This window comes from Theropithecus gelada, chromosome 1, assembly GCF_003255815.1.
Source record: "Theropithecus gelada isolate Dixy chromosome 1, Tgel_1.0, whole genome shotgun sequence".
NCBI classification, from domain to species: domain Eukaryota; kingdom Metazoa; phylum Chordata; class Mammalia; order Primates; family Cercopithecidae; genus Theropithecus; species Theropithecus gelada.
Window position 1 is genome coordinate 139868292 of NC_037668.1, and position 25234 is coordinate 139893525.

General features: G+C 47.4%; 1 long non-coding RNA gene and 1 other non-coding gene across 2 annotated transcripts in view; both read right to left on the reverse strand.

Moving 5' to 3' along the window:
• Positions 1 to 491: 491 nt before the first annotated feature.
• LOC112613922 overlaps positions 492 to 25234 on the reverse strand; it is a 52530-nt gene continuing 27787 nt past the window's right edge. The window contains exons 2-3 of the long non-coding RNA XR_003117015.1: positions 14554 to 14656; positions 492 to 1409 (exon numbers count right to left, since the gene is read on the reverse strand). This is a non-coding gene — a long non-coding RNA (uncharacterized LOC112613922). The remainder of the gene's footprint in view (positions 1410 to 14553; positions 14657 to 25234) is intronic.
• On the reverse strand, positions 11107 to 11209 carry LOC112615527. The gene has a single exon (XR_003117398.1). It is a non-coding gene; the product is annotated as a U6 spliceosomal RNA (small nuclear RNA).

Consider the following 25234-nt stretch of genomic DNA (forward strand, 5'->3'; position numbering starts at 1 on the left):
TATGAATACATCACATGCAAATACTTGGCAGGCGCATCTTTTTATCTCTCATGGTTCCTAGCTCACACCTTGTCTAAAAGAAGGTCAATAAATATTTGTTGGTTTAAAAACAGAGACAGGGCTGGGCGCAGTGGCTCATGCCTATAATCCCAGCACTTTGGGAGGCCGAGGCGGGTGGATCACAAGGTCAGGAGATCAAGACCACGGTGAAACCCGATCTCTACTAAAAATATAAAAAATTAGCCGGGCGTGGTGGTGGGCGCCTGTAGTCCCAGCTACTCAGGAGGCTGAGGCAGGAGAATGACATGAACCTGGGAGGTGGAGCTTGCAGTGAGCCTAGATCATGCCACTGCACTCCAGCCTGGGTGACAAAGCGAGACTCTGTCTCAAAAAAACAAAAAACAAAACAACAACAACAAAATAACAGAGACAGAACAAGGGGAAGAAAATGAGGAGGGAAAAAACCCACACTTGAAGTGATAGCAATTATTGGTAACTTGCAACTGATTACTTCATTGTAAATTGCTATTCACCAATCGGTACCCTTTGAAAGACTAGTAAGTTGTTTAAAATGCAAAAATAATGTTAATTTTCAGCTTCGCTTTAGTTGGAGCTGGATCTGCAGTCAGAAATAGCTGGCTTTGGGGCATGACCTCTAAATTATATCTTCCTTTATTAGCTCAGGGTGCTTTCTGCTGAGCTGGAAGTGCCTGGGGTAGGTCCTTCTGTCAGCGGATTGATGCTTAGACTGAGAATCTGATGAAGACCAAGTGCCCCTGGGTCAGCATGACTGCAAAGGCCAACTGAATGGCACCACTGCTTGGGGAACAACTCACTCAGGGTGGTGGGAGCTTGCAGTTGAAAATACAAGGGACACATTTGGTTTGGTATCAGGGGCTGGTCTCAGATGCAAGCCCCTGTCCAAATATGCCTCCATCCCCTGCTCATCGGACCCAGTGCCCAGGGTTGGAGAGGGCACCATTTGAGAGATTTGTGGCTTTGAGGCTCTAAAAGCCTGACATTCTTAAAGGTTCTTCCCGTGCTGATGCCCTAACCCATTCCCAGTTTTGAAGCTAACCCAGCCTGGGAGAAGTAATTCATAAATAATTTGAAGCTGACACTTCAGAGGTGTTTTGATGGGAGTGGGACTTCATCCCTTTTTTCAGGAGGAGTTGAGACAGGAGAGGAGGTAGAATCCCTGCAAGAGATAAAGATGTCTCTGAACATTCGTAGCTTTGGCTTAGGAAAATTCTGGCTCCTGTGGGGAAGAAATTGATCTTGTTTGTTCTTTTCTTTCTTCTTGGTTGAGTTCCCAGTGTGGATCTTGCAGGCGTTTTGTTCTTGGTGTCAGAACCACCCAGGCTTGGTCGTCGCTGGGTCTGGAACCTCCTACAGATTCCACTGCCTCCCTGCCACAGAGGAAAGTCATGATTGCCCCTTGCACAGACAGCAGGAGCTGGGTGTGGGGCTCAGGGAGATTCCTGCAGAGCCCTGCTGGGTGTCTGCTTCCCACCTCCCTTCTTAGGGGTCCCAGTTAATGCCGCTATTGAGAAAAGACTGGAAGGAGGGGTTGGTGAGACTCAAAGCCTTGAAATCGGATCTGTGGTTGTTTTTCTCTAAAACCAAATGTATACCCACCCACTACCCAGCCAGCTGGTGCCCTTTCAGTCAGGGCCTAGTGACCCTGTAAGGAGTTGCTGCCAGTGGTGGAGCTGACTGAGGACATTCAGGCTCCATCCTGTTCACCTGGCAAGTGTTCAGGAACCAGTCTCATGTTTAGACTCCACACGAGCCCTCCATGGGCATGTGGAGCCTGGTCCTCAATTTCCCATTTAACTCCCTCCTGATTGTACAGGCTTTGCACACAGTGGGCCTTCCGTAAATGCTGCTGACAGACCGGGGAGGACTTGGGGGCTGGGAGGCTTCCTTTCATTTCCAGTGTTGAGGGGAGAGTATCAGAATCCTCATCTCTATCCTGAATTTCTCCAATGACTGCCAAGGAGCCAGGGTGGGCATAGCTGTCAGTCTGTTTCTAGCCATGTTGCCAACTGTCACACCCATCGGGGCAAAGAAGAACTTCCCTCAGGAGGATGTGTGTGGACAGCAGGTGACTGTCCTGCTGTGGGGCTGGCTTGATCAACCCCCCGCCATCTAACCACAGGCTCTCTTTCTTGTGGCTTCCCTTGTCATCTGCCCCTCCTGACCATCTGGCCACCCCAACTTCTCCCGCCTGGTGGGAACGCTATCTGGTGGGTGGCAGCCTCTCCCTGCATGGAAGCTCCAGGCAAGAGGTAGGGGGAGCAGTGGGCTGAATTGTCAGGGTTCAAACAGTTGAGCTAACACCAGTTTGCTCAGGGGTTTCTGCTGCCCACCTGGGAGCCCCAGGGCAAGGGGACCAGGCAATGTGCAATCTGATCTTACAGCCCCCATGCTTCCAGAGGCTTTCCAGGCTGAGAAAACACATTTGAATGTTGCCTCATCTTGGAGTTCCAGCAGCTTCAACCTTGATGGTGTCTTCCTCGGTGTCATTCCTGGTACGTGTAGAGGCTAACATTCACTGTGATCTTCCCGTGTGCCTGACACCATACCAAGAGCTTTCTGTGCATTATCTCACTCAATCTTCATAATAACTCTATAAGGGAGCTTCAGTTATCAATCCAGTTTCACTGACAAGCTAACTGAGGGCTGGAGAGGTTAAGTAACTTGTCTAGGATTGTATAGCCAGTCTGTGGCAGAGCTAGGAGTATAATGGAGGCATTATACTACTGTCTGATGTGCATGAGGACTGCTTTGTCCTGGATTAAAGTGTTTACATTTTACCAAATCTGGATCTTGTATCTATTCATCTAGCAGATGGGTCAGCTAACTATGCCCACAGGCCAAATCTAGCCATGGTATGGTCTCCTGTTTTGTTTTTTTTTGAGACAGAGTCTTGCTCTGTCGCCAGGCTGGAGTGCAGTTGGTGCAATCTCGGCTCACTGAAACCTCCGCCTCCTGGTTCAAGTGATTCTCCTGCCTCAGCCTCCCAAGTAGCTGGGACTACAGGCATGTGACCCCACGCCCAGCTAATTTTTGTATTTTTAGTAGAGACAGGGTTTCACTGTGTCGGCCAGGATGGTCTCGATTTCTTGGCCTTGTGATCTGCCCACCTCAGCCTCCCAAAGTGCTGGGATTACAGGTGTGAGCCACTGCATCTAGTCCAGCTTTTTTTGGTTTTTGTTTTTTTTAGAATCAGGGTCTCACTTTGTTGACCAGGCTAGAGTACAGTGGTGTGATCACTGCTCACTGCAGCCTAAAATTCCTGTGCTCAAACAACCCTCCCATCTTAGCCTCCCAAGTAGATGGGACTACAGGCACGAGCCACCATGCCCAGCTATACCATAGTTAAAAAACAAACAAACAAAAAATGCGGGGTGCGGTGGCTCATGCCTGTAATCCCAGCACTTTGGGAGGCTGAGGCGGGTGGATCGCGAGGTCAGGAGATTGAGACCATCCTGGCTAACAAAGTGAAACACCATCTCTACTAAAAATACAAAAAATTAGCTGCGCGTGGTGGTGCGTGCCTATAGTCCCAGCTACTAGGGAGGCTGAGGCAGGACAATATCGTGAACATGGGAGGTGGAGGTTGCAGTGAGCTGAGATTGAGCCACTGCACTCCAGCTTGGGCGACAGAGCGAGACACTATCTCAAAAACAGACAAATAAACAAACAAAACAAAAACAAAAAACAAAGAAGAAAATGTGACAGAGACAGTATTTGGCCCATAAAGCCTAAAATACTGACTATTTACTATCTGGGCCCTTACAGAAAGAGTTTGCTGACCGCTGAGTTAGCATGCCACAGTATCCTGTCCCACCAATACCATCCAGAGTAAGCCCCAGCACTGTATGTGCCAGCCTCCAATTCTCTTTGGACTTGGCTGCTTCCAAGAGTGCTCTGAACCATTAAAAACTCAATGAATACATTCAGTGCATAAAGACGGATGTGCTGGGGAGGATTTTCAAATCTTCAGTTGCACCTTTGAGTGTGTGTAAACCTCAGGCCAGTTGCCTGGCAGGCCAGCCTGTGGCATGGGTCTTGACTTTCCCAATTGTGAAATAAGGATGAGAAATCGTGGCCTTGGAATGGAGGGAAATGAAAGAGGGGCATTTGACAGACTCTCAGAAAGGCACAGGCAGGGAGCTCTGGAGGCTTCTTAGAAGGAAGAACCAGCTGGGCGCGGTGGCTAATCCCTGTAATCCCAGCACTATGGGAGGCTGAGGCAGGCTGATCACCTGAGGTCAGGAGTTCGAGACCAGCCTGACCAACATGGAGAAACCCCCGTCTCTACTAAAAATATAAAATTAGCTGGGGTGGTGGCAGGTGCCTTTAATCCCAGCTATTCAGGAGTCTGAGACAGCAGAATCGCTTGAAGTGGGGAGGCAGAGGTTGCAGTGAGCCGAGATCGCACCATTGCACTCCAGCCTGGGCAACAAGAGCGAAACTCCATCTCAAAAAAAAAAGAAGAACCAATATTATTACCTTACAAGCAACATTATTACCTTAGCAAGTGAATCACAAGCAACATTATTACCTTAGCAAGTCTCTGAGCCCCCAGTTTAAATGTGTAAAGTAATCTGCTTAGGCTCAAGAAAATCTCTTTCCTCCTTTCACACTGGATGTATGAACACATGACCAGCAGAGGCTATGTAACTGAATGGGTTTCCATGTCTCCCCTCTCTGCTCAGGTGGTGAGTTCCCTGAGGCCTGGTCTGGATCTTATGTTTTACTTGTGTCTTCTCTGAGCTCTTGGTACCACACTTAGCACCACACAGTGAGCAACTCCGCATAGTGATCTGCCTGAGTTACATGTTACAGAAAGGTCCTGACTGGAAACAGGCCTCCAGGAAGAGGGTCTAGAAAAGTAAGTGTCAGGCAGGGTGCGGTGGCTCATGCCTGTAATCCCAGCACTTTGGGACGCTGAGGTGGATGGATCACTTGAACCCAGGAGTGCAGACCAGTCTGGGCAACATAGCAAGAACTTGTCTCTACAGAAAAAAGAAAAAAAAAACTAGCTGGGTGTGGCAGCTCATGACTGTAATCACAGCACTTTGGGAGGCTGAGGCAAGAGGATAGCTTGAGCCTGGGAGATGAGGCTGTTGGTGAGCTGTGTTCATGCTACTGCACTCCAGTCTGGGCAACATAAGAGACACTGTCTTAAAAAAATAAATAAAAAATAAAAGGCTAGGCATGGTGGCTCACACCTATAATCCCAGCACTTTTGGAGGCTGAGGCAGGCAGATCACTTGAGACCAAGAGTTCGAGACCAGCCTGGGCAATATGGCGAGACCCTGTCTCTACAAAAAGTACAAAAATTAGCCGGACGTGGTATGTGTGTCTGTAGTCCCAGCTACTTGGGAAGCTGAGATGGGAAGATCACTTGAGCCCAGGAGGCCAAGGCTGCAGCGAGCCGTGATTGCACCACTACGCTCTAGCTTGGGTGACGGCAAGACCCTGTCTCAAAAAAAAAAAGAGAAAAGAAAAGTAAGAGTCTTTTCTCTGCCCTCCCCCAGAACAATGTTGAGGCCCAGAGAGCAGGTGAGAGCTAGCTGAGGGGTCCTGGCACCTCAGGTGAGGGTGCTGGAGGCCCAGGCCCGACGGCCCGGGCACTCCCTCCCCCTCAGAGGCCCAGCTCTTCAGGCCCTGCCAGTATCCTCCACACCCAACCCTCTTCAGTCCTCCAGGAAACATCATGAGGGTTAATTATTTCTCAGAGCTGACTCAGACAGCGGTTTTCTGCCAAAACATTCTGTCAGCCAAGCACAGTCCTGCTGTTACTCCCGTGAGGGAGCCTTTGTAAAGCTGTGTCAGGAGGAAACTCCGCAGCAGGGAAGCCCAAAGCCCCATAGCCTGGGGTGGGGTCCTGCCTGATCCCGTCGGGTGGGGCTGGTTGCTGGGAGGGCGCCCTCCCCAGTGTGAGAAGCCGGCTCCAGAAAGCTCTCACCGGCAGGCTGCCTTTCCGCCAGTCCCTGTGGGGCAATGCTCGCCTTTCGTTTTGTTGATTGGAGATTGTGTCTCTGAATGGAGCTTAATGTCCTTTTGAAATTATCTGTTCTTTTTTTTCTTTTCTTTCCTTTTTTTTTTTTTTTGAGATGGAGTCTTGCTCTGTCGCCCAGGCTGGAGTGCAGTGGCTCTATCCCAGGGCTCACTGCAACCTCCGCCTCCTGGGTTCAAGCGATTCTCCTGCCTCAGCCTCTGCAGTAGCTGGGATTACAGGCACCTGCCACCATGCCTGGCTAATTTTTGTATTTTAGGAGAGATGGGTTTCGCCATATTGGCCAGGCTGGTCTCAAATGCCTGACCTCAAGCGATCCACCCGCTTCGGCATCCCAAAGTGCCGAGATTACAGGTGTGAGCCACTGTACCTCCCCTTTTTCTTTCTTTCTTTTAAAAATTTCTCCTGCTTTCTCCATTTGGTTTAGATTGCTGCTGTGTTCCTAAATGCTGAAGGTGAATGACGAGGCATCCGGAGGAGAGGGATGACCCTCAAACACAAACCGTCTGCCTAGGAGGTCAAACTGGGGGAGAGTGGGGGGGGACATAGGGGGTCTCTTGGAGGAAGGAGGCCTAGGAGACCTTCTCTCTCATATCAGAGTGTAGGATGGGAGGGGTAAGCTCCAGGGACAGTGGGGAGCAGGGAAAGGACACCCACAATGAACCTGAGGGACTGGGATGGCCCTGAGTGGAGATTCAAAGAGGCTGAACTGTGCTTGAGACACCTGGGACCAGAAGCCAGGAGGGAGGAGGTAGAGAGAAGTAGAACAGGGTAGCCCTGTGAATTCACTGCATGGCCGCCATTAGCTTCACTTGCCCTCTGACCAGGCCGACACCAGCACCCCGGGCACCCCATGTGGGTAGGAAGGTGTGTGTGGTGCTGTGCAAACCCGATTATCCCCCGAGTAACCCATGCCGCATCTACAGCTTCCTGCTGCTGCGCCAGAAGCTGTGTCCTCTTATGGAAAGAAGAGCACTTCTTCATATATAAGCAGCCAGGTGAAGGCAGGGCTATTCTTGCGAGAGAAATGATGATTATACAGATCAATTCCATCTCCTGGAGGAACCCCAGACAGTGGTAAATTACACAGTTACAATTTTACCCTAAGCCCCATCTCCCCACCCCCCACAAAACAACAGACCCAGCAACCATGTTTTGCAGCAAAAATATTTACAGGACAGTTACTATGTACAAGGAATTATTTTATATATTATGTCATTTAATCTTCTCAAGGACCCTGTGATCTACCAATGAATGAACAGAGAGACAGAGAGGCTAAAAGCTAGCCAGAAATCGCAAGGCCAGAAGGGTATGAAAGCTAGGCCTTACGAGGCTGAGAATCCAGCAGGACTTGGCATCTGTTAAGTGTTCCATAAATCCTTATTGAAGGAATAAATGGGTCTGCCAAGCTCCATGATCAGGGCTTGCCTACTGCTCCCTAAGCCATAATTCCTGTCCCTAGGATCTGGGTAAGTCAGGGCCTACAAATATGCCCCAGGGATGTTTTCTAAGATCCTGTTCTCATCTTTCTTCTGTGCTCTCCTCTCCCCAGCTGCCATCCTGTATCCCTTCCAAGAAGACATAGAATGGAGGAGTTAATTTGTTATTTGATGTACCAAGTGTAGTATTTGAGTGCCTACCAATGGTGCCAAGCATTTTTCTAGATGCTGGGGTCATAGGAGTGAACAAAGCAGGATCACATTCTGAAGATCACATTCTAGCCAGGGTACAGACTTGGCTGAGAGATCAGTTCTGGCTGAACTGATGAGGGAGGATTGAGGTAAGAGCTCTGTGACTCCTCAGCTATGGGCTGCTGTGTGCACATGGGGGCAGGCACCAGCCCTCCCTCACCAATGATGTGCACTCTCGTCCTTGTGGTTGCAGAAGTGGTCTCAGCAGCTCTGCCTCTCTGCTGTGGCCCCTTCCCTGGCCATGGTTTTCATCCCAGGATGGGCTCCTCAAAGTGTCTTTGCCACAGGACCTAGAATTGAGACTAAGAGAATCAGTCTGAGCTGAGCTCATGTTAAAAACTAGGAGGCCGGGTGCGGTGGCTCATGCCAATAATCCCAGCACTTTAGAGGCTGAGGCAGGCAGATCACGAGGTCAAGATGTTGAGACCATCCTGGCCAATGTGGTGAAACCCCGTCTCTACCAAAAATACAAAAATTAGCTGGGCGTGGTGGCAGGCACCTGTAGTCCCAGCTACTCGGGAGGCTGAGGCAGGAGAATCGCTTGAACCCAGGAGGCGGAGGTTGAAGTGAGCCAAGATTGCGCCAGCTGCACTCCAGCCTGGTGACAGAGTGAGACTCTGTCTCAAAAAACAAACAAACAAACAAAACCAGGAGCTAAGGCATGGCCCTTATGTTTTACTTTTATTTATTTAAGTTCCTGAGTACATGTACAGGATGTGCGGGTTTGTTACACAGGTATACGTGTGCCATGGTGGTTTGCTGCACCTATCCACCCATCACCCAGGTGTTAAGCGCAGCATGCATTAGCTCTTCTCCCTAATGCTCTCTGTTCCCCTGCCTGCCCCCAACAGGCCCCTGTGAGTGTTGTTCCCCTCCGTGTGTCCATGTGTTCTCACTGTTCAGCTCCCACTTACTAGTGAGAACATACAGTGTTTGGTTTTCTGTTCCTGCATTAGTTTGCTGAGGATAATGGCTTCCAGCTTCATCCATGTCCCTGCAAAGGACATGATCTTGTTCCTTTTTATGGCTGCATAGTATTCCATGGTGTATATGTGCCACATTTTCTTTCTTTCATTTTTCTTTTTTTTTTTTTTTTGAGATGGAGTCTTGCTCTGTTGCCCAGGCTGGAATGAATGCAGTGGTGCGATCTCAGCTCACTGCAACCTCCACCTCCCAGGTTTAAGCAATTCCCCTGCCTGTCAGCCTCCGGAGTAGCTGGGACTACAGGCATGCACCACCACACTCCGCTAATTTTTGTATTTTTAGTAGAGATGGGTTTCACCATGTTGGCCAGGCTGGTCTCGAACTCCTGACCTCAGGTGATCTGCCTGTCTCAGCCTCCCAAAGTGCTGGGATTAAAGGCATGAGCCACCATGCCCAACCGCCACATTTTCTTTATCCAGTCTGTCATTGATGGGCATTTGGGTTGATTCCATGTCTTTGCTATTGTGAATAGTGCTGCAATGGACATACATGTGTTTGTATCTTTATAATAGAATGATTTATATTCCTTTGGGTGTATACCCAGTAATGGGATTGCTGGGTCAAATGGTATTTCTGGTTCTAAATCTTTGAGGAATTGCCACACTGTCTTCTACAATGGTTGAACTAATTTACATTCCCACCAACAGTGTAATAGCTTTCTTATTTCTTCACAACCTCGCCAGCAGCTGTTGTTTCTTTTTTTTAATTTCATTTTATTGAAACAGAGTCTCACTCTGTCACCTAGGCTGGAGTGCAGTGGCGTGATCTTGGTTCACTGCAAACTCTGCCTCCCAGGTTTAAGCAATTTACCTGCCCCAGCCTCCTGAGTAGCTGGGGTTACAGGTGTGCGCCATGATTCCCAGCTAATTTTTGTATTTTTAGTGGAGACAGGGTTTCACCATGTTGGCCAGGCTGGCCTCGAACTCCTGACCTCAAGTGATCTGCCCACCTTGGCCTCCCAAAGTGCTGGGATTACAGGTGTGAGCCACCATGCCCGGCCTATCTGTTATCTCTTGACTTTTTAATAATCGGCATTCTGACTGACGTGAGATGGTATCTCATTGTGGTTTTCATTTGTATTTCTCTTTCTTTTTTTTTTTTTTGAGATGGAGTTTCGCTTTTGTTGCCCAGGCTGGAGTGCAATGGCATGATCTCGGCTCACCACAACCTCTGCCTCCCAGGTTCTAGCGATTCTCCTGTCTTAGCCTCCCAAACAGCTGGGATTACAGGCGCCTGGCACCATGCCCAGCTAATTTTGTATTTTTAGTAGAGACGGGGTTTCTCCATGTTGGTCAGGCTGGTCTCGAACTCCTGACCTCAGATGATCCGCCCGCCTCAGCCTCACAAAGTGCTAGGGTTACAAGCGTGAGCCACCACACCCGGCCTTTCATTTGCACTCTCTAATGATCAGCGATGTTGAGCTTTTTTTCCCACATGTTTGTTGGTCACATGTATATCTTTTTTTGAGAAGTTATTTTTATTTATTTTTTAGGGACACGGTCTCCCTCTGTTTCCCAGGCTGGAGTGCAGTGGCACCATCATGGCTTGCTACAGCCTCAAGCTTCAGGACTCAAGCGATTCTCCCATCTTTGTCTCGTGAGTAGCTAGGACTACAGGCACGTGGCACCACGAGCGGGTAACTTTTCTATTTTTGGTAGAGATAGGATCTTATGTTACCCAGGCTGGCCTCAAGTGATCCTCCTACCTCAGTCTCTGAAAGTGCTGGGATAACAGATGAGCCACTGTGCCTGGCCTTTTACATATTATTTATTTATCTTTTTTTTTTTTTTTTTTTTTTTTGAGACGGAGTCTCGCTCTGTCACCCAGGCTGGAGTACAGTGGCCGGATCTCAGCTCACTGCAAGCTCTGTCTCCCAGGTTTATGCCATTCTCCTGCCTCAGCCTCCCGAGTAGCTGGGACTACAGGTGCCCGCCACCTCACCCGGCTAGTTTTTTTGTATTTTTAGTAGAGACGGGGTTTCACCGTGTTAGCCAGGATGGTCTCGAACTCCTGACCTCGTGATCCGCCCGTCTCGGCCTCCCAAAGTGCTGGGATTACAGGCTTGAGCCACCGCGCCCGGCCTATTTATCTTTTTTTAATTAAAAAATTTTTTATTGGTCAGGCATGGTGGCTGACACCTGTAATCCTAGCACTCTGGGAGGCCAAGGTGGGTAGATCATGAGGTCGAGAGATCAAGACCATCCTGGCCAACATGATGAAACCCATCTCTATTAAAAATACAAAAATTAGCTGGGCTTGGTGGCAGGCGCCTGTAGTCCCAGCTACTTGGGAGGCTGAGGCAGGAGAATCGCTTGAACCCAGGAGGCGGAGGTTCCAGTGAGCTGAGATCGCACCACTACACTCCAGCCTGGCGACAAAGCAAGACTCTGTTTCAAACAAAACAAAACAAAAAACACAAAAAAACCTTTTTTATGCAGGGGCCATGCTAATCTTCTCTGTATTGTTCCAATTTTAGTATATATGCTGCCAAAGCGAGCACTATTTATTTATTGATGTATTTATTCATGGAGCTAGAGTCTCATTCTGTTGCCCAGGCTGGAGTGCAATGGCATAATCTCAGCTCACTGCAACCTCCACCTCCCAGGTTCAAGCGATTCTCCTGCCTCAGCCTCCCGAGTAGCTCGGATTACAGGCACCCGCTACCACGCCTAGCTAATTTTGTATTTTTAGTAGAGAAGGAGTTTCACAATGTTGACCAGGCTGGTCTTGAACTCCCGACCTCAGGTAATCCACCTGCCTCAGCCTCCCATAGTGCTGAGATTACAGGCGTGAGCCACTGCACCTGGCCGCGAGCACTATTTAGTCATTATCATGTGGACTGGGGACTCCTGATACCTTGTAGTTTATGACTTTGATATCTTCCTTCGACATTGCTGCTTTCCTGCCACTGGATGCAAAAAGAAAATCCTTACCTGTCCTCTGACTTTTCCTTTTTTGCTTGAGCTGGCTTTAGTTGGTTTCTGTTACTTATAATCAAATACAGTCTCATCTTGTTTTTTTTTTGGGCGGGGGGACAGAGTCTCATTCTGTTGCCCAGGCTGGAGTGCAGTGGCGTGATCTCGGCTCACTGCAACTTCCACCTCCCAAGTTCAAGCGATTCTCCTGCCTCAGCCTCCCGAGTAGCATGTGCCACCACGCCCGGCTAATTTTTAGTAATTTTAGTAGATACGGGGTTTCACTGTGTTAACCAGGCTGGTCTTGATCTCCTGACCTTGTGATCCACCCATCTCAGCCTCCCAAAGTGTTGGGATTACAGGCGTGAGACACCACGCCTGGCCAGTCTTATCTTGAATGTAAACAAAAACTTAGAACTTGGGTTGGGGCAGAAGCAGCAGACCTAGAGCTGCCTGGATCTGATAAGGTCCTTAAGTGACAAAGTCAAACAGGTTCCCTAGAGACCACTGATCACTGGGGAAATTCCCTTGCCCTGCACTGCCTCTCTGCCAAGACCAAGGCCTAGGACCACATACTGACTGTGCAAACCCATCTGGATACAACCAGTCTGAATTTTCCCCAAATCTCTCTTGGTACATAATCAGACTTCCTGATCTACATGCATTTTTTTTTTTCCTTATTCCAGACCCTAGGAGGGAGTAAAGTTTGTGGTAAAAGAAAAGAAGGAAAAATACAAACTACCTTCTAAACCGTGGGTACGGTAATGGAGTGGCTACCAGTATTGATCATGGCAAGATCATTGCAAGTTTAGCAAGAATCAGCTGCTGGGTCATAGCCTGTTTGGAAAGACAACTGTAGTCCATTAAAAAAGATTGTATATCATCCACAGAAAGCTCTTCATTTGGCTACTTTACGTCTGACTGGCTCCTACTTGCCCTACAGGCCCCAGTTTTTTCTTGCAAGCCTTCTACAAGACTAGGTTAGGGAACTCCTCTGTTAGAGCACTTCCTCACAGTGCACAGCTCACTGTGTTTATTTGTTTTAGAGATGGGGTCTCACTCCGTTGCCCAAGCTGGAGTACAGTGATGTGATCATAGTTCACTGCAGCGCTGAACTTCTGGGCTCCAGTGATCCTCTTGCCTCAGCCTCCCAAGTGGCTGGGACCCCAGGCACATGCCACTGCACCTGGCTAACTTTTTTTTTAAAAACAAAATTCTTGGGGCCAGGCGCGGTGGCTAAAGCCTGTAATCCCAGCACTTTGGGAGGCTGAGGCAGGCGGATCACGAGGTCAGGAGATCGAGACCATCCTGGCTAACACGGTGAAACCTCGTCCCTACTAAAAAATACAAAAAAACTAGCCAGGCGATGTAGCAGGCGCCTGTAGTCCCAGCTACTCGGGAGGCTGAGGCAGGAGAATGACGTAAACCCAGGAGGCAGAGCTTGCAGTGAGCCGAGATCCGGCCACTGCACTCCAGCCTAGGCAACAGAGTGAGACTCTGTCTCAAAAAAAAAAAAAATTCTTGGAGAGACGGGATCTCACTGTGTTGCCCAGGATGGTCTCAAACTCCTGGCCTCAAGCAATCTGCCTGCCTTGGCCTTCCAAAGTGTTGGGATTACAGGTGTGAGCCACTGCACCTAGCCATCTCACTCTATTTAAATTGCCATCTCACTCTATTCAAATACTCTATTTAAGTGTCCTGAGCGTAGACCCGAGTGTGTATAGCGTGGTACCTGGTGTGTGGTAGGTGTTCAATATACACACGTTCCACAAAAAATAGAATTCAGGAATTAATTTAGTATTACCTAAAAAGTCTCCACACCTACCCTTCTACAGGTGATCATGTAACTTGTGCACAGACTATCCGGAAGACTTAGGTATGTGCCTTTAGGAGGTAGATAGAGCAGACAGGGCTCAGGTGACCTTGACTAGCTAGAAATTCCAGCTGCCTCTATCAAACAGAATCTGTCACTTAGGATTAAGTTAGATTTTATACAACAGAAAGCAGGGTTTATCCTCTTATGTAAAAGAATTCCAGGGGACTTCAGTCCTGGGCAGGAATGGTGGCTCCATGAAGTTAGCAGGAACCCAAGCTGCTTCTAGCTTTCTGCAGCACCATCCTTAGTGCTGACTTCCATCCCCAAGGCTACCTCATGGTTTAAAAGGGCAGTGGCATGCCAGCCATCACATCTGCATTCCAGGCAGCAGAACAAAGGGGGAGGGACAAGCGAAGCAACAAAAGGTTGGCCCTCTGAGTCAGCTTGCTCTCAGTAGACTTCTTGAAATTTTTACATATAATATTCCCTTATATCTCAGTGGCCAGGAACGCTTGGAAATGTAGACGTTAGCTGGACACTTTGCTCCATATAAACTTGGAGTTTTATAATTAAGAGGGAAACAGATATTATGCAACAAGCTGCAGTCTCTCCCCCAATCCCCAAGCAAAACTGTCAGGAAGGACCCTCCCTTATTTTGGTAAAAAATCAGTCAATCTATAAGCAGCTCCGCTTTGCTCTACATCTCAGTTCTCATTGATACAAGCTAGTCATCAGTACTTTTTTCTCTATATAAAGAACTACAATGGCTGGGCGCAGTGGCTCACGCCTGTAATCCTGGCACTTTGGGAGGCCAAGGCGGGTGGATCACTTGAGGTCAGCAGTTTGAGACCAGGTTGGCCAACATGGTGAAACCCCGTCTCTACTAAACATACAAAAATTAGCCAGGCATGGTGGCGCATGCCTGTAGTCACAGCTACTCCAGAGGCTGAATCCCTTGAATTCAGGAGGCAGAGGTTGCAGTGAGACGAGATTGCACCACTGCACTGCACTCCAACCTGGGTGACACAGCAAGATGCCATCTCAAAAAAAAAAAAAAAAAAAAAAGAACTACACAAGAAGGGTCCTCTCCCTTGCTCTGTTTCTTGAACTTACCACTCGCACTCATTACTAGATGAGACCACATGAAGAGTTCAATGCAGAACTGCAGAAAGGCTCTTCAGCATGTGGGCGTCTCTCACAGGGCCGGATGATTGAGCTGAAATGAGCTGACAGTCATGTTGGCTATAAGGCAGTGCATTAGGGGCCCTGCTGTAGCAGTGATAGCCTGGATGCCCTGCATCCAGGGCAGGAAATGCTCTGAGAACACATAGGCCTGGGCACTGGTCTTCAGGACCATGTGAAAGAGGAAGGACCCCATTCCCTTCACCCTCATCCTCCAAGGCAGGTAGTACCCAATAGCTATGCCTACAGCATCTTCCCCACAGGTGTGGGCAGAAGACCCCACTCCCTTGAACTCTCTAGTTAGTGCTTTTTCAAACTGCAGCTTGATTTTCTCTTAAATGGGAAGTGTCTGAATGTAGGACAACTGTGGGAAAGGAAGCATGGGAGAGTAATGATGAGCTTGGGTTGCAATCCTGGCCTTGCCCATTGTCTTCTGTGTTACGTTGCTAACTTGTTTCACTCCCCCCAGGTGTCTATTTCGTGAGGTAAAATAGGAATGGTAATGACACCCCCCTTGCCGAGCCGCTCAGAGGATTAAACAAGATAATGTAGGTGAATGCAGTTAGCATAGTGCCTGGGGTACAATAGGTACTCGATAAAAGAGAAAATAAAATGGAGATAGATGGCAAAAGCCATTGTGAAGACTCAACCCCTAAACAAAGCTTCCTCTGAAATTAGAGAAATTTGCAACCCTGGCATCTTGGCTGGAATCCCAGGATAAGATGGGCATTTACAGCCGTAAAGCCAGCCACAGCCCAGGACGCCAAGCCCCAGAGGCCAGGGGCTCCTCCCCATCCGAGGGCTGCCGAGCTTAGGAAACTGGTTCACATTTTGTCCTGGGGACACTGCACTTGGAAAAACATTATTGATTCCATGGTTCAGGTTGCAAAGGGAGGAAGAAAGATTGAATTTCATCACATAAAGCACTTATGCCTACTGTACTTTCTCTTTAGAGAGGCACTTGGCAATCATTTTCATTAGTGTCTCTTCTTAAAACAATCTCAAAGATAACTTATCCCCATTTTATAAAGGCAGAACATAGGAGAAATAACTGGCTGAAGAGCATGTAGCAGGGTGGCAAAAGTCAGAGTTTATGATCTCCAAATTTCTGGCATATTGCTTAACTAACTAAGCTTCAGCAATCCACTCCACAAATGCCTGGCGGGGGCCTCTCAGTCATATACTTATTGCTCAAATCAGTCACTCATGATCACCAGAAAAATGCAGACATGTAAATCTAGGCTACATGATTCGTTTTTCTTAGCAGCTTAGGACAGGAGGTGAAAAGTGACTTTTCCAACCATATCACAAGTGGGTCTGCATCTAGCAAGTCCTGGAACAGGGATGTTGGAACTATTCCAGGATATATGTCACACCATAGAGCTCTGGATGTCTACAAGCAATGAAGATGGGGTGGGGGCAGTGAAATAGCCAGCTCCTACGCTGAGTGCAGCCCTCCCCACCAGGACTGTAGACGGGCTGCCCCCTCACCTGAGGAACTCATGTATTTGATCACAGCAGCATCACAACCTGTCCCTGATACCAAAAGGAGAAACACTCTTGGCTGTGCCCTCTTGGATGGATCGTTTTTCAGAGAACAGGACGTTTAGTGAGTTTGTCTCAAACTGCACAGAGAACATGGTGAACCTACTAGGGCTGATTGCTGTGGGAAATTAAGAAGACAGGGATAATGGCTTTTCCTCAGTTGCTAAAGCCAGCACGTACCTGAAATGAGCCCCAAAGCTCAGGTCTGACTTAATGCCTTTCTTGTCTTGGGAAGAGGGTTTATCAAATTCCAAAGAATGCATTTCAGTTATCTTTGTTTCCAATACTGAAGCAGCTCCCTCTGCTCACTGAGGCAGAGCCCTTTCTATCTCTTTTTCAGAAAAATCCCAAGGAACAATTGTTTTGGATTACTTAGTGGACTCAGCGTGGAAACTGCTTGTGTGGCCCAGCTAGGTAGGGGCGTTCAGACAAGGAGACCTGACCTGGAGCTTCTGGGATGATTCCAAGGTATTGCATGAATGCGTCTGCTGTGTGTTCGTTAACTGCTGGGGAGAAAACTCTGGGTAGTCACAGCCATCTACTCTCAGTTTTCAAGACAGGCTTCAGCAGGCAAGCAGCTTGTTGGGAGGCGTCCTTAGTCAGCTGGGAAAGTAAGGCTGACGCGCTGTTCGACCTCAGCGAGGCATGTGTCACACTCTTTCCGTTCTCTGGCACTCTCTGGCTCTTCCTAAGGCCTTTTCTCAACCAGGCACATTATGTGATGTAGACAGCAAGCAGGATGGGAGGCTGGCAGTCCCCACAGCGGAGCTGGCAGTGGCCACTTAGACTCCTTCATATCACACCGTTGGCTTCCAAGCCCAGATGTAGGTGCTTGTCCCTCCCGTTGGGATCTTGCCAAATCTTTTGTAACATTTTAAAACAGCCATTGAAGTGCCAGGTGACAAAATTTCCCTTGGAGATTGAGAAATTCTGATTGGGATGATGGCAGCATTCTGGAATTTATGTCAGATTTTGCTTCCCAGGGGCCGGAAGCAAGGAGGTCAAGACTCCAGGTCCCCATCCCAGTTTAACCAAAGAACCACTACTTTTTTTCTTTTCTTTTTTTTTTTTCTCAGACAGAGTCTTGCTCTGTCACCCATCCTGGAGTGCAGTGGTGCGATCTTGGCTCCTGCAACCTCCACCTCCCAGGTTCAAGCGATTCTTTTGCCTCAGCCTCTGGAGTGGCTGGGATTACAGGTGTGTGCCACAATGCCTGGCTAATTTTTGTAATTTTAGTAGAGATGGGGTTTTACCATGTGGCGAGGCTGGTCTTGAACTCCTGGCCTCAAGTGAACTGCCCAGTTTGGCCTCCTAAAGTGCTGGAACTACAGGCGTGAGCCACTGCACCGAGGCCCCTCCTTGTTTTTTTTTTTTTTTGAGATGAGGTCTTGCTCTGTTGCTCAGGCTGGAGTGCAGTGGCATGATCATAGCTCACTGCAGCCTCAAACTCCTGGGCTTAAGAGATCCTCCAGGGCCGGGCGCGGTGGCTCATGCCTGTAATCCCAGCACTTTGGGAGGCCGAGGTGGGCGGATCACGAGGTCAGGAGATCGAGACAATCCTGGCTAACATGGTAAAACCCTGTCTCTACTAAAATACAAAAAAATTAGCTGGGCGTGTTGGTGGGTGCCCGTAGTCCTGGGTGCTCTGGAGGCTGAACAGGAGAATGGCGTGAACCTGGGAGGTGGAGCTTGCAGTGAGCCGAGATTGCGCCACTGCACTCCAGCCTGGGCGACAGAGCAAGACTCCGTCTCAAAAAAAAAAAAAAAAAAAAAGAGATCCTCTGTAATCCCAGCACTTTGGGAGGCCAAGGTGGGCAGATCATTTGAAGTCAGGAGTTCGAGACCAGCCTGGCAACATGGTGAAACCCCATCTCTACTAAAAATAGAAAAATTGGCTGAGCGTGGTAGCGCATGTCTGTAATCCCAGCTACTTGAGAGGCTGAGGCAGGAGAATTGCTTGAACCTGGGAGGCGGAGGTTACAGTGAGCCGAGATCGCATCTCTGCACTCCAGCCTGGGCAAAAGAGTGAGATTCCATCTCAAAAAACAAGAGATCCTCCTGGCTCAGCTTCCTGAGTAGCTGGGACTACAGGTGTGTGCACCACGACACCCAGCTAATTTTTGTATTTTTTGTAGAGACAGAGTCTTGCTATATTGTCCAGGTTGGTCTTGAACTCCTAGCCTTAAGAAATCATCCCACCTCCGCGTCCCAAAGCGCTAGGATTACAGGAATGAGCTACTACACCTGGCCTTTCTTTTTGGTTTTACATACTGAAGTTAGGCACAGATTTCAATTGAAAGAGGGTTTCATTGCTTTAAAAGTGTTTTAAAAGCCCTGTCTTGCATTATCCTTATCCCCTCCATTAGTAGCTATACAGAATTTTAAAAGAGGAAAAATCAGAGAGGGAAAGGTAAGTTTTTCCTTGGGTATGCAGAAAAGCCACAGCTGTTGTTTGGGCCTCAACAGGGCATCTGTGCAGGTGTCTGCATATTAGCAGCACCATCTGCTTGGTTGTCTCTCAAAGGAAGAAGAATCCTGGCCTGATGAACTCCTCAAGCTCTCTTCTTTGGGAAATAGGAGGATCACAATTTGAAATCTTAATCCAAGGTAATAATTGAATATATAAGCACCCTACATAATCCAGAGCTTAAAAATGTGAAATTAAGTCATGAATTGCTTTCAAATATAGAAGGAATCTACTAGCCTCTTCCAGTCCTGAAAGCCGCCACCAAATGCGGCCTCAGAGTCAAGCCCCCAAATAAATACATGCTAATAAGGCTGATTTTCCCTTTTCACTCTTCTCCTGGGCAGTATGAACCTTTGACTAGAGAGAGCCAGAAAGGAGCATCTCAACCCACTTAGGTAGTGGCCTCTTTTAAAGTGAAACGTGAAGCCAGGGCTCCAAACCGTCATTGTCCTGAGAGTTCCCAGGAAGGCTTTTGTGTGGTAACCTGGATGCCCGTCCAAATGGCCTTGGCTGGTCCCATCCCTCACTCTAGCTCCCCAAGGGTCCTGCTGCTATCAATTGACTGTGAACATTTCCTTTCACTGCCTTTTGCAAACTGCTGGGTGAGTGCCAAGTAGTAGCTTTGCAGGGTTCATTCACCCCAGGGCTGGGAGCTTTTCAGCAGTGTAGGCAGGTTATGTGTTTCAAATCAGCATAGTAGGGCAGAGTGATTTGGAAGCCATTTCATTTTTCAGTTCATCAAACTCCTACTCACTGGGAATCTCTAAACCAGCGATACGAAACCTTTCTGGAGTTGTGACACCCTGTTGTCACTCATTTTATTTCATCAAACACCCACCCCTCTTAAAAATACCATGAGGCATGTATTTATTTTTAAGATGAAAATGAATTAAAATTGGAAAATTACCTAAGAATTTTCTGGCACTCTAGCAAAAAAGGAGATCTACCAGAGGTGTTTGGAAGTCAGGATCTTCACTAAGAATCATCACTCTACACAGGGAAGACATTTGACCGAATTGGGAAGTAGGAAGAATTTGTCCTTGCTCCTCCCCTCTCCCACGATGTAATTCCCTCCCTGCCCGCACATCCCCTCACCAGGCATCCAGGCACTCACACTACCCCATATCTCCCTCCATGGTACCTCACGCAGAACTGGCCCTTACCACCCACATCCCCCAGCCCTGCTCTGCATCTGTTTCCTCTCAGTGCTCCTGTTAACATACCTGATGCCCACTCCTTCTGCAGGTAGCCCCTATAGGTTAGTTGTTTCTTTAGAAACAACTATTTCCTTTTTTTTGAGATGGAGTCTCTCTCTGTTGCCCAGGCTGGAGTGCAATGGCACAATCTTGGCTCACTGCAACCTCTGCCTCCTGGGTTTAAGTGATTCTCCTGCCTCAGCCTCCCGAGTAGCTGGGATTATGGGCGTGGGCCACCATGCTTAGCAATTTTTTTTGTATTTTTAGTAGAGACGGGGTTTCACCATGCTGGCCAGGCTGGTCTCAAACTCCTGACCTCAAGTGATCTGCCCGCCTCAGCCTCCCAAAGTGCTGGGATTACAGGTGTGAGCCACTCCGCCCAGCCTAGGAGTAACAACTTCTAAGTTCATTTTCAGCACAAAAATTTTAGTAGAGTTAACCTTGATGATAATGCCTTAAAGTCTTAATCCCTCCAAGGGATATTTGTATTTTTTTTAATCCCTAGAATGCTCAGCAGAAGGGATATTTGTAATGTAACTAGAGACAATATCATACACAAAAGAATTAATTTCCATGGGTAACAGAAAGGAAGTGTGGGAGGTTGGTCCATTCTGCCTTCTGGTAATGGTCCCCTCGCTGTGCAAGTATTCACTTTGGGATAATATAAAAGACACTGGGACTGGGCGTAGTGGCTCACGCCTGTAATCCCAGCATTTTGGGAAGTTGAAGCGGGCAGATCACCCAAAGTCAGGAGTTCAAGACCAGCCTGGCCAACGTGGTGAAACCACGTCTCTACTAAAAATACAAAAATCAGCCAGGTGTGGTGGTGTGCACCTGTAATCCCAGTGACCCAGGAGACTGAGGCATGAGAATAGCTTGAACCTGGGAGGCAGGGGCTACAGTGAGCTGAGAATGCGCCACTGCTCTCCAGCCTAGGCAACAAAGCAAGGCTCTGTCAAAAAAAAAAAAAAAAAAAAAAAAAGACATTGCATAAGAGTCAGTGACCTGGATCTATTTCTGACTTAATCCAATTCAACCAATATTTACTAAGCCCCTCCTATATGCCTGGAATTCGGCTACGCCCTCGGTATCCAAGATGAATAAGACACATTCCATGTCCTCAGTGAAATCCCAGTCTATCAGGAGGCATCTGATACCTCCTGAATGCTTCTCTAGCAGTTAGGCAAAATGCTATGGGAACACAGTAGAGAGGATGATTGATTCTGTCTGGAGAAAGCTGCAGAGAATTAAATATTTGCATTGGCCTTTGAGGATGAGAAGGAGTTCAGCAGGCTGGGAAAGGGAGGAGAAAGAGAGGTCAGTGGGGAAAAAAACCACCAGAACAAAAGCACAGGGAGGCGACCGCTGGGGAAGTCCAAGTATCTGGAGGACAAGAAGGGAAGTAGCGGGGATGAAGCTGAAAAGCAAGGCTAGGGTCAGATTTTGGAAAAGCTTTCACTGCCTTACTAAGGAATGGAAGCATCAGCTGCAGACGATGGAGCCATCAGAAGGTTTTGAAACCTCCATAGACACATTCTGGAGATCGCCACCTTCTCTCAGGCAAAAGACAATGGAGGCTCCATCCAGGGTTATAAGGAGAATGGAAAGGAAAGACATTGAGGATAGGATACACGCAAATAATTGGCTCCTTCGATGTTGGAGTTAAAGGAGAAGGAGAAGTCATAGGTTTCTTGCTTAGGCTTGCTAAGTAACGGCGATGCCACTAATTGAAGATAGGGATGATAGGAACAAGGGTCCATGGGAAAGAACAATGAGCTCGATTTTAGGCCTGTTGGCTTAAGAGACCAAGGGCTAGTGTGAAGATGGTTGTTGATGTTGCTACAGAGGATTCTTCTCCTGTTTATGTTTTCGGTCTTCTTAACAAGACACTAAGTGCTTGTCTGAGCCGGGCACACATCCATCTCTACGATGTCTCTTCTTCCAGTTCTGTCATTTCTTCCATCAGACAGGATGGTGAGAATGTAGACAGAGTTTAAACAAGAGTCCTAGGATTGCTGCTGCTATTAAGCAGAGGCCAAGTCACATGGAAGCTTCTGGAAGCTCAGGTTCTCACTTGCATACAGATCTGCTTCTTTGCGTTCTAGATGTTAAACTCCTCACCTTCCATTCATCTGTTGTTTTCAATTTATCTTTCTCAAATAATATCCTTGCTTGCGGAACTAATCATTTTCCCAAAGAGAATCTGTGACTTCTTCCTTGCTCATTTCAGCAAGAACATCGTTGAGTGAAAACCTATAACTAGAACTCTGTTGTGGAGATAAAGTAGTTCAGGAAATGTTTGGATCATTAGGAGTTCATCTCAGAAACTCTAAAAATGTGCACGCTCTTTGAGCTAGTAACCCTACTTTTTAGGATTTATCCTAGAGGAATACCGGACAAGTGGACAAATATGTATGTACAATATTGGCACTCTTTTTTTTTTTGTGGCAGGGTCTCACTGTGTCATCAGGGTGGAATCCAATGGCATGATCATGGCTCACTGCAGACTTGACCTCCTGGGCTCAAGTGATCCTCCCACCTCAGCCTCCTGAGTAGCTGAGACTACAGGTGTACACCACCACACAAGGCTAATTTTAAAAATTTTTGTAAATACGGGGTCTCAGTACATTGCCCAGGCTGGGCTCAAACTCCTGAGCTCAAGCAATCCTCCTGCCTTGGCCTCCCAAAGTGTTGGGATTATAAGCATGAACTACTGAACCTAGCCTCAATATTATCACTCTTGCTTATTGTAGTAAAAAACTAAGAAATAAAAGTCCACAAATTAGAGATTCACTAAATTACTTAAAATGATCCATATAATGAAATTCAATAAAAATTAACTCATTAAAAATGACAGTGTAAGCTGGGCAGAGTGGCTCATGCCTGTAATCCCAGCACTTTGGGAGGCCAAGGAGGGAGGATCACCTGAGGCTGGAGTTCAAGACCAGCCTGGGCAGCATAGCAAGACCCTGTCTCTACAAAAGTTGTTTTTAAAAAAATGACAGTGTAGACTAACATTTATTGACAACTGGAAAGTTAGAAAGACATTCAAGATTTATTACTGGAAAAGAATAGATTATGTAAATTTATTATACAAAACATTTAATGAAAAGATCTGAAAACCAAAATTGGCAAAATGTAAGTAACAATTATCTGAGAGGGCAATGGAAGGAATTTCTGTTGGTTTAATTATTGTTCTTTCTGCTGTCATTACCTCCTAATTTTTTTTTTCTTTTTTTTGAGATGGAGGTTCACTCTTGTTGCCCAGGCTAGAGTGCAATGGTGTGATCTCAGCTCACTGCAACCTCTGCCTCCCAGGATCAAGTGATTCTTCTGCCTCAGCCTCCCGAGTAGCTGGGATTACAGGCATGTGCCACCATGCCTGGCTAATTTTCTATTTTCAGTAGAGATGGGGTTTCTCCATGTTGGTCGGGCTGGTCTCAAACTCCCGACCTCAGGTGATCTGCCTGCCTCAGTCTCCCAAAGTGCTAGGATTACAGGTGTGAGCCACCGCACCCAGCCTCCTAATCTTTTTTTTTTTTTTTGCGATGGAGATGGGGGAGTGGAGAGGGGTTATCTCTATGTTGCCCACGCTGGCCTTGAACTCCTGGGCTCAAGCAATCCTCCTGCATAATTGGGACTACAGACATGCCCCACTGTACTGGCCTATTTCCTAATCTTTTTACAACAACTATGTATTACTGGTATAAAGAAATATCTGGCTAGGCGCGGTGGCTTACGCCTGTAATCACAACACTTCGGGAGGCCGAGGCGGGCAGATTACCTGAGGTTGGGAGTTCAAGACCAGCCTGACCAACATGGAGAAACCCCGTCTCTACTAAAAATACAAAAATTAGTCAGATGTGGTAGTGGGTGCCCATAATCCCAGCTACTTGGAAGGCTGAGGCAGGAGAATCGCTTGAACCTGCGAGGCGGAGATTGCGGTGAGCTGAGATCACACCATTGCACTCCAGCCTGGGCAATAGGAGTGAAACTCCATCTCAAACAAAAAAAAAAAAAAAAGAAAGAAAGAAAAGAAAAGAAATATCTGGCTGGGCGCAGTGGTCATGCCTGTAATGCCAGCACTTTAGGAGGCCAAGGCAGGTGGATTGCTTGAGGTCAGGAGTTCAAGACCAGCCTGGCTAACATGGTGAAACCCCATCTCTACTAAAAATACAAAAAGTAGCCAGGTGTGGTGGCACATGCCTGTAGTCCCAGCTACAGGGATGAGTCCCAGCCTCAGTCCCAGGCTGAGGCACGAGAATCACTTGAACCCAGGAGGCGGAGGTTGCAGTGAGCCGGGATCGCACTACTGCACTCCAGCCTGGGCAACAGAGTGAGACTCCATCTCAAAAAAAAAAGAAAAGAAAAGAAAAGAAAAATATCTATGCTTCTTTCAGATGTACTGGGGTCAGTTTATCAGCTGTGCTCCCAGACAGGGCTAGGTTGAGGAGCAAAGGAAGAACAGGAAAGCCCTCCAACAGTCGCTAAATTGAAAATTATGGCCCTGGAAGTATATTTTATGAAGGGACCTCCCTCCCCTTTCAATGCACACTCTGGGGGATTCTTCGGAATGAGACACTCTTAGGTCATAGCTACATGGAGAGTTACACAGAAGGTCTAATGATCACACCTTCCTATATTGCCCCTAGCTTTTCTAAAATCTTAGCTCTTCCACAGTCTCTCAGATAGAAAAATCACCCAAGATCTAATTTCTTACCCTAAAATTACTGTTATTTTAAAATTCAACCTAGCTCTGTGCAGTTTACCTTCTAAACTGGGTCTATTGCAGCAAGAGATGAATATTCCTGATGAGAGGGGTCAGGTGAAGGCGATCAAGTCTGAGAGTGATAAACACCAGCAGAAGCCAAAGGAGTGGCTGGGAGATAGACCTGTACAACATGGTCAAATCTAACTGGTAATCATACATATGGAAAATAAAATGGTATCATTCTCACTATGCAGTGGGAGGCGGTTGGGAGAGAAAGATAAGACCCAGTGTTGGTAATGATGCAGGAAATGGACCTTCTCCTGTGTTGCTGACAAAAGTGGGAACGACTACAACCTTTCCGTAGAGCGTTGGCAAGAGGCATCCAAAGCTGTACACATGTGCATACCGTTTGACCCAGGTTGTCTACGCCCAGAAATTCATCTTAAGGAAATAATCAGAAATGTGATTATAGGCTTACCTGTAAGAATATTCATCTGGGCCAAGAGAAGTGGCTCAAACACTTTGTGAGACCGAGGTGGGCAGATTACCTGAGGTCAGGAGTTTGAGACTAGCCTAGCCAACATAGAAAAAAAAAAAAAAAAAAAGAATATTCATCTACTTTATAACTGACATTTTAAACAATAGAAGTAAAATCAATATAATAGAAAAATTTGAGAAAAACTTAGTTCCATC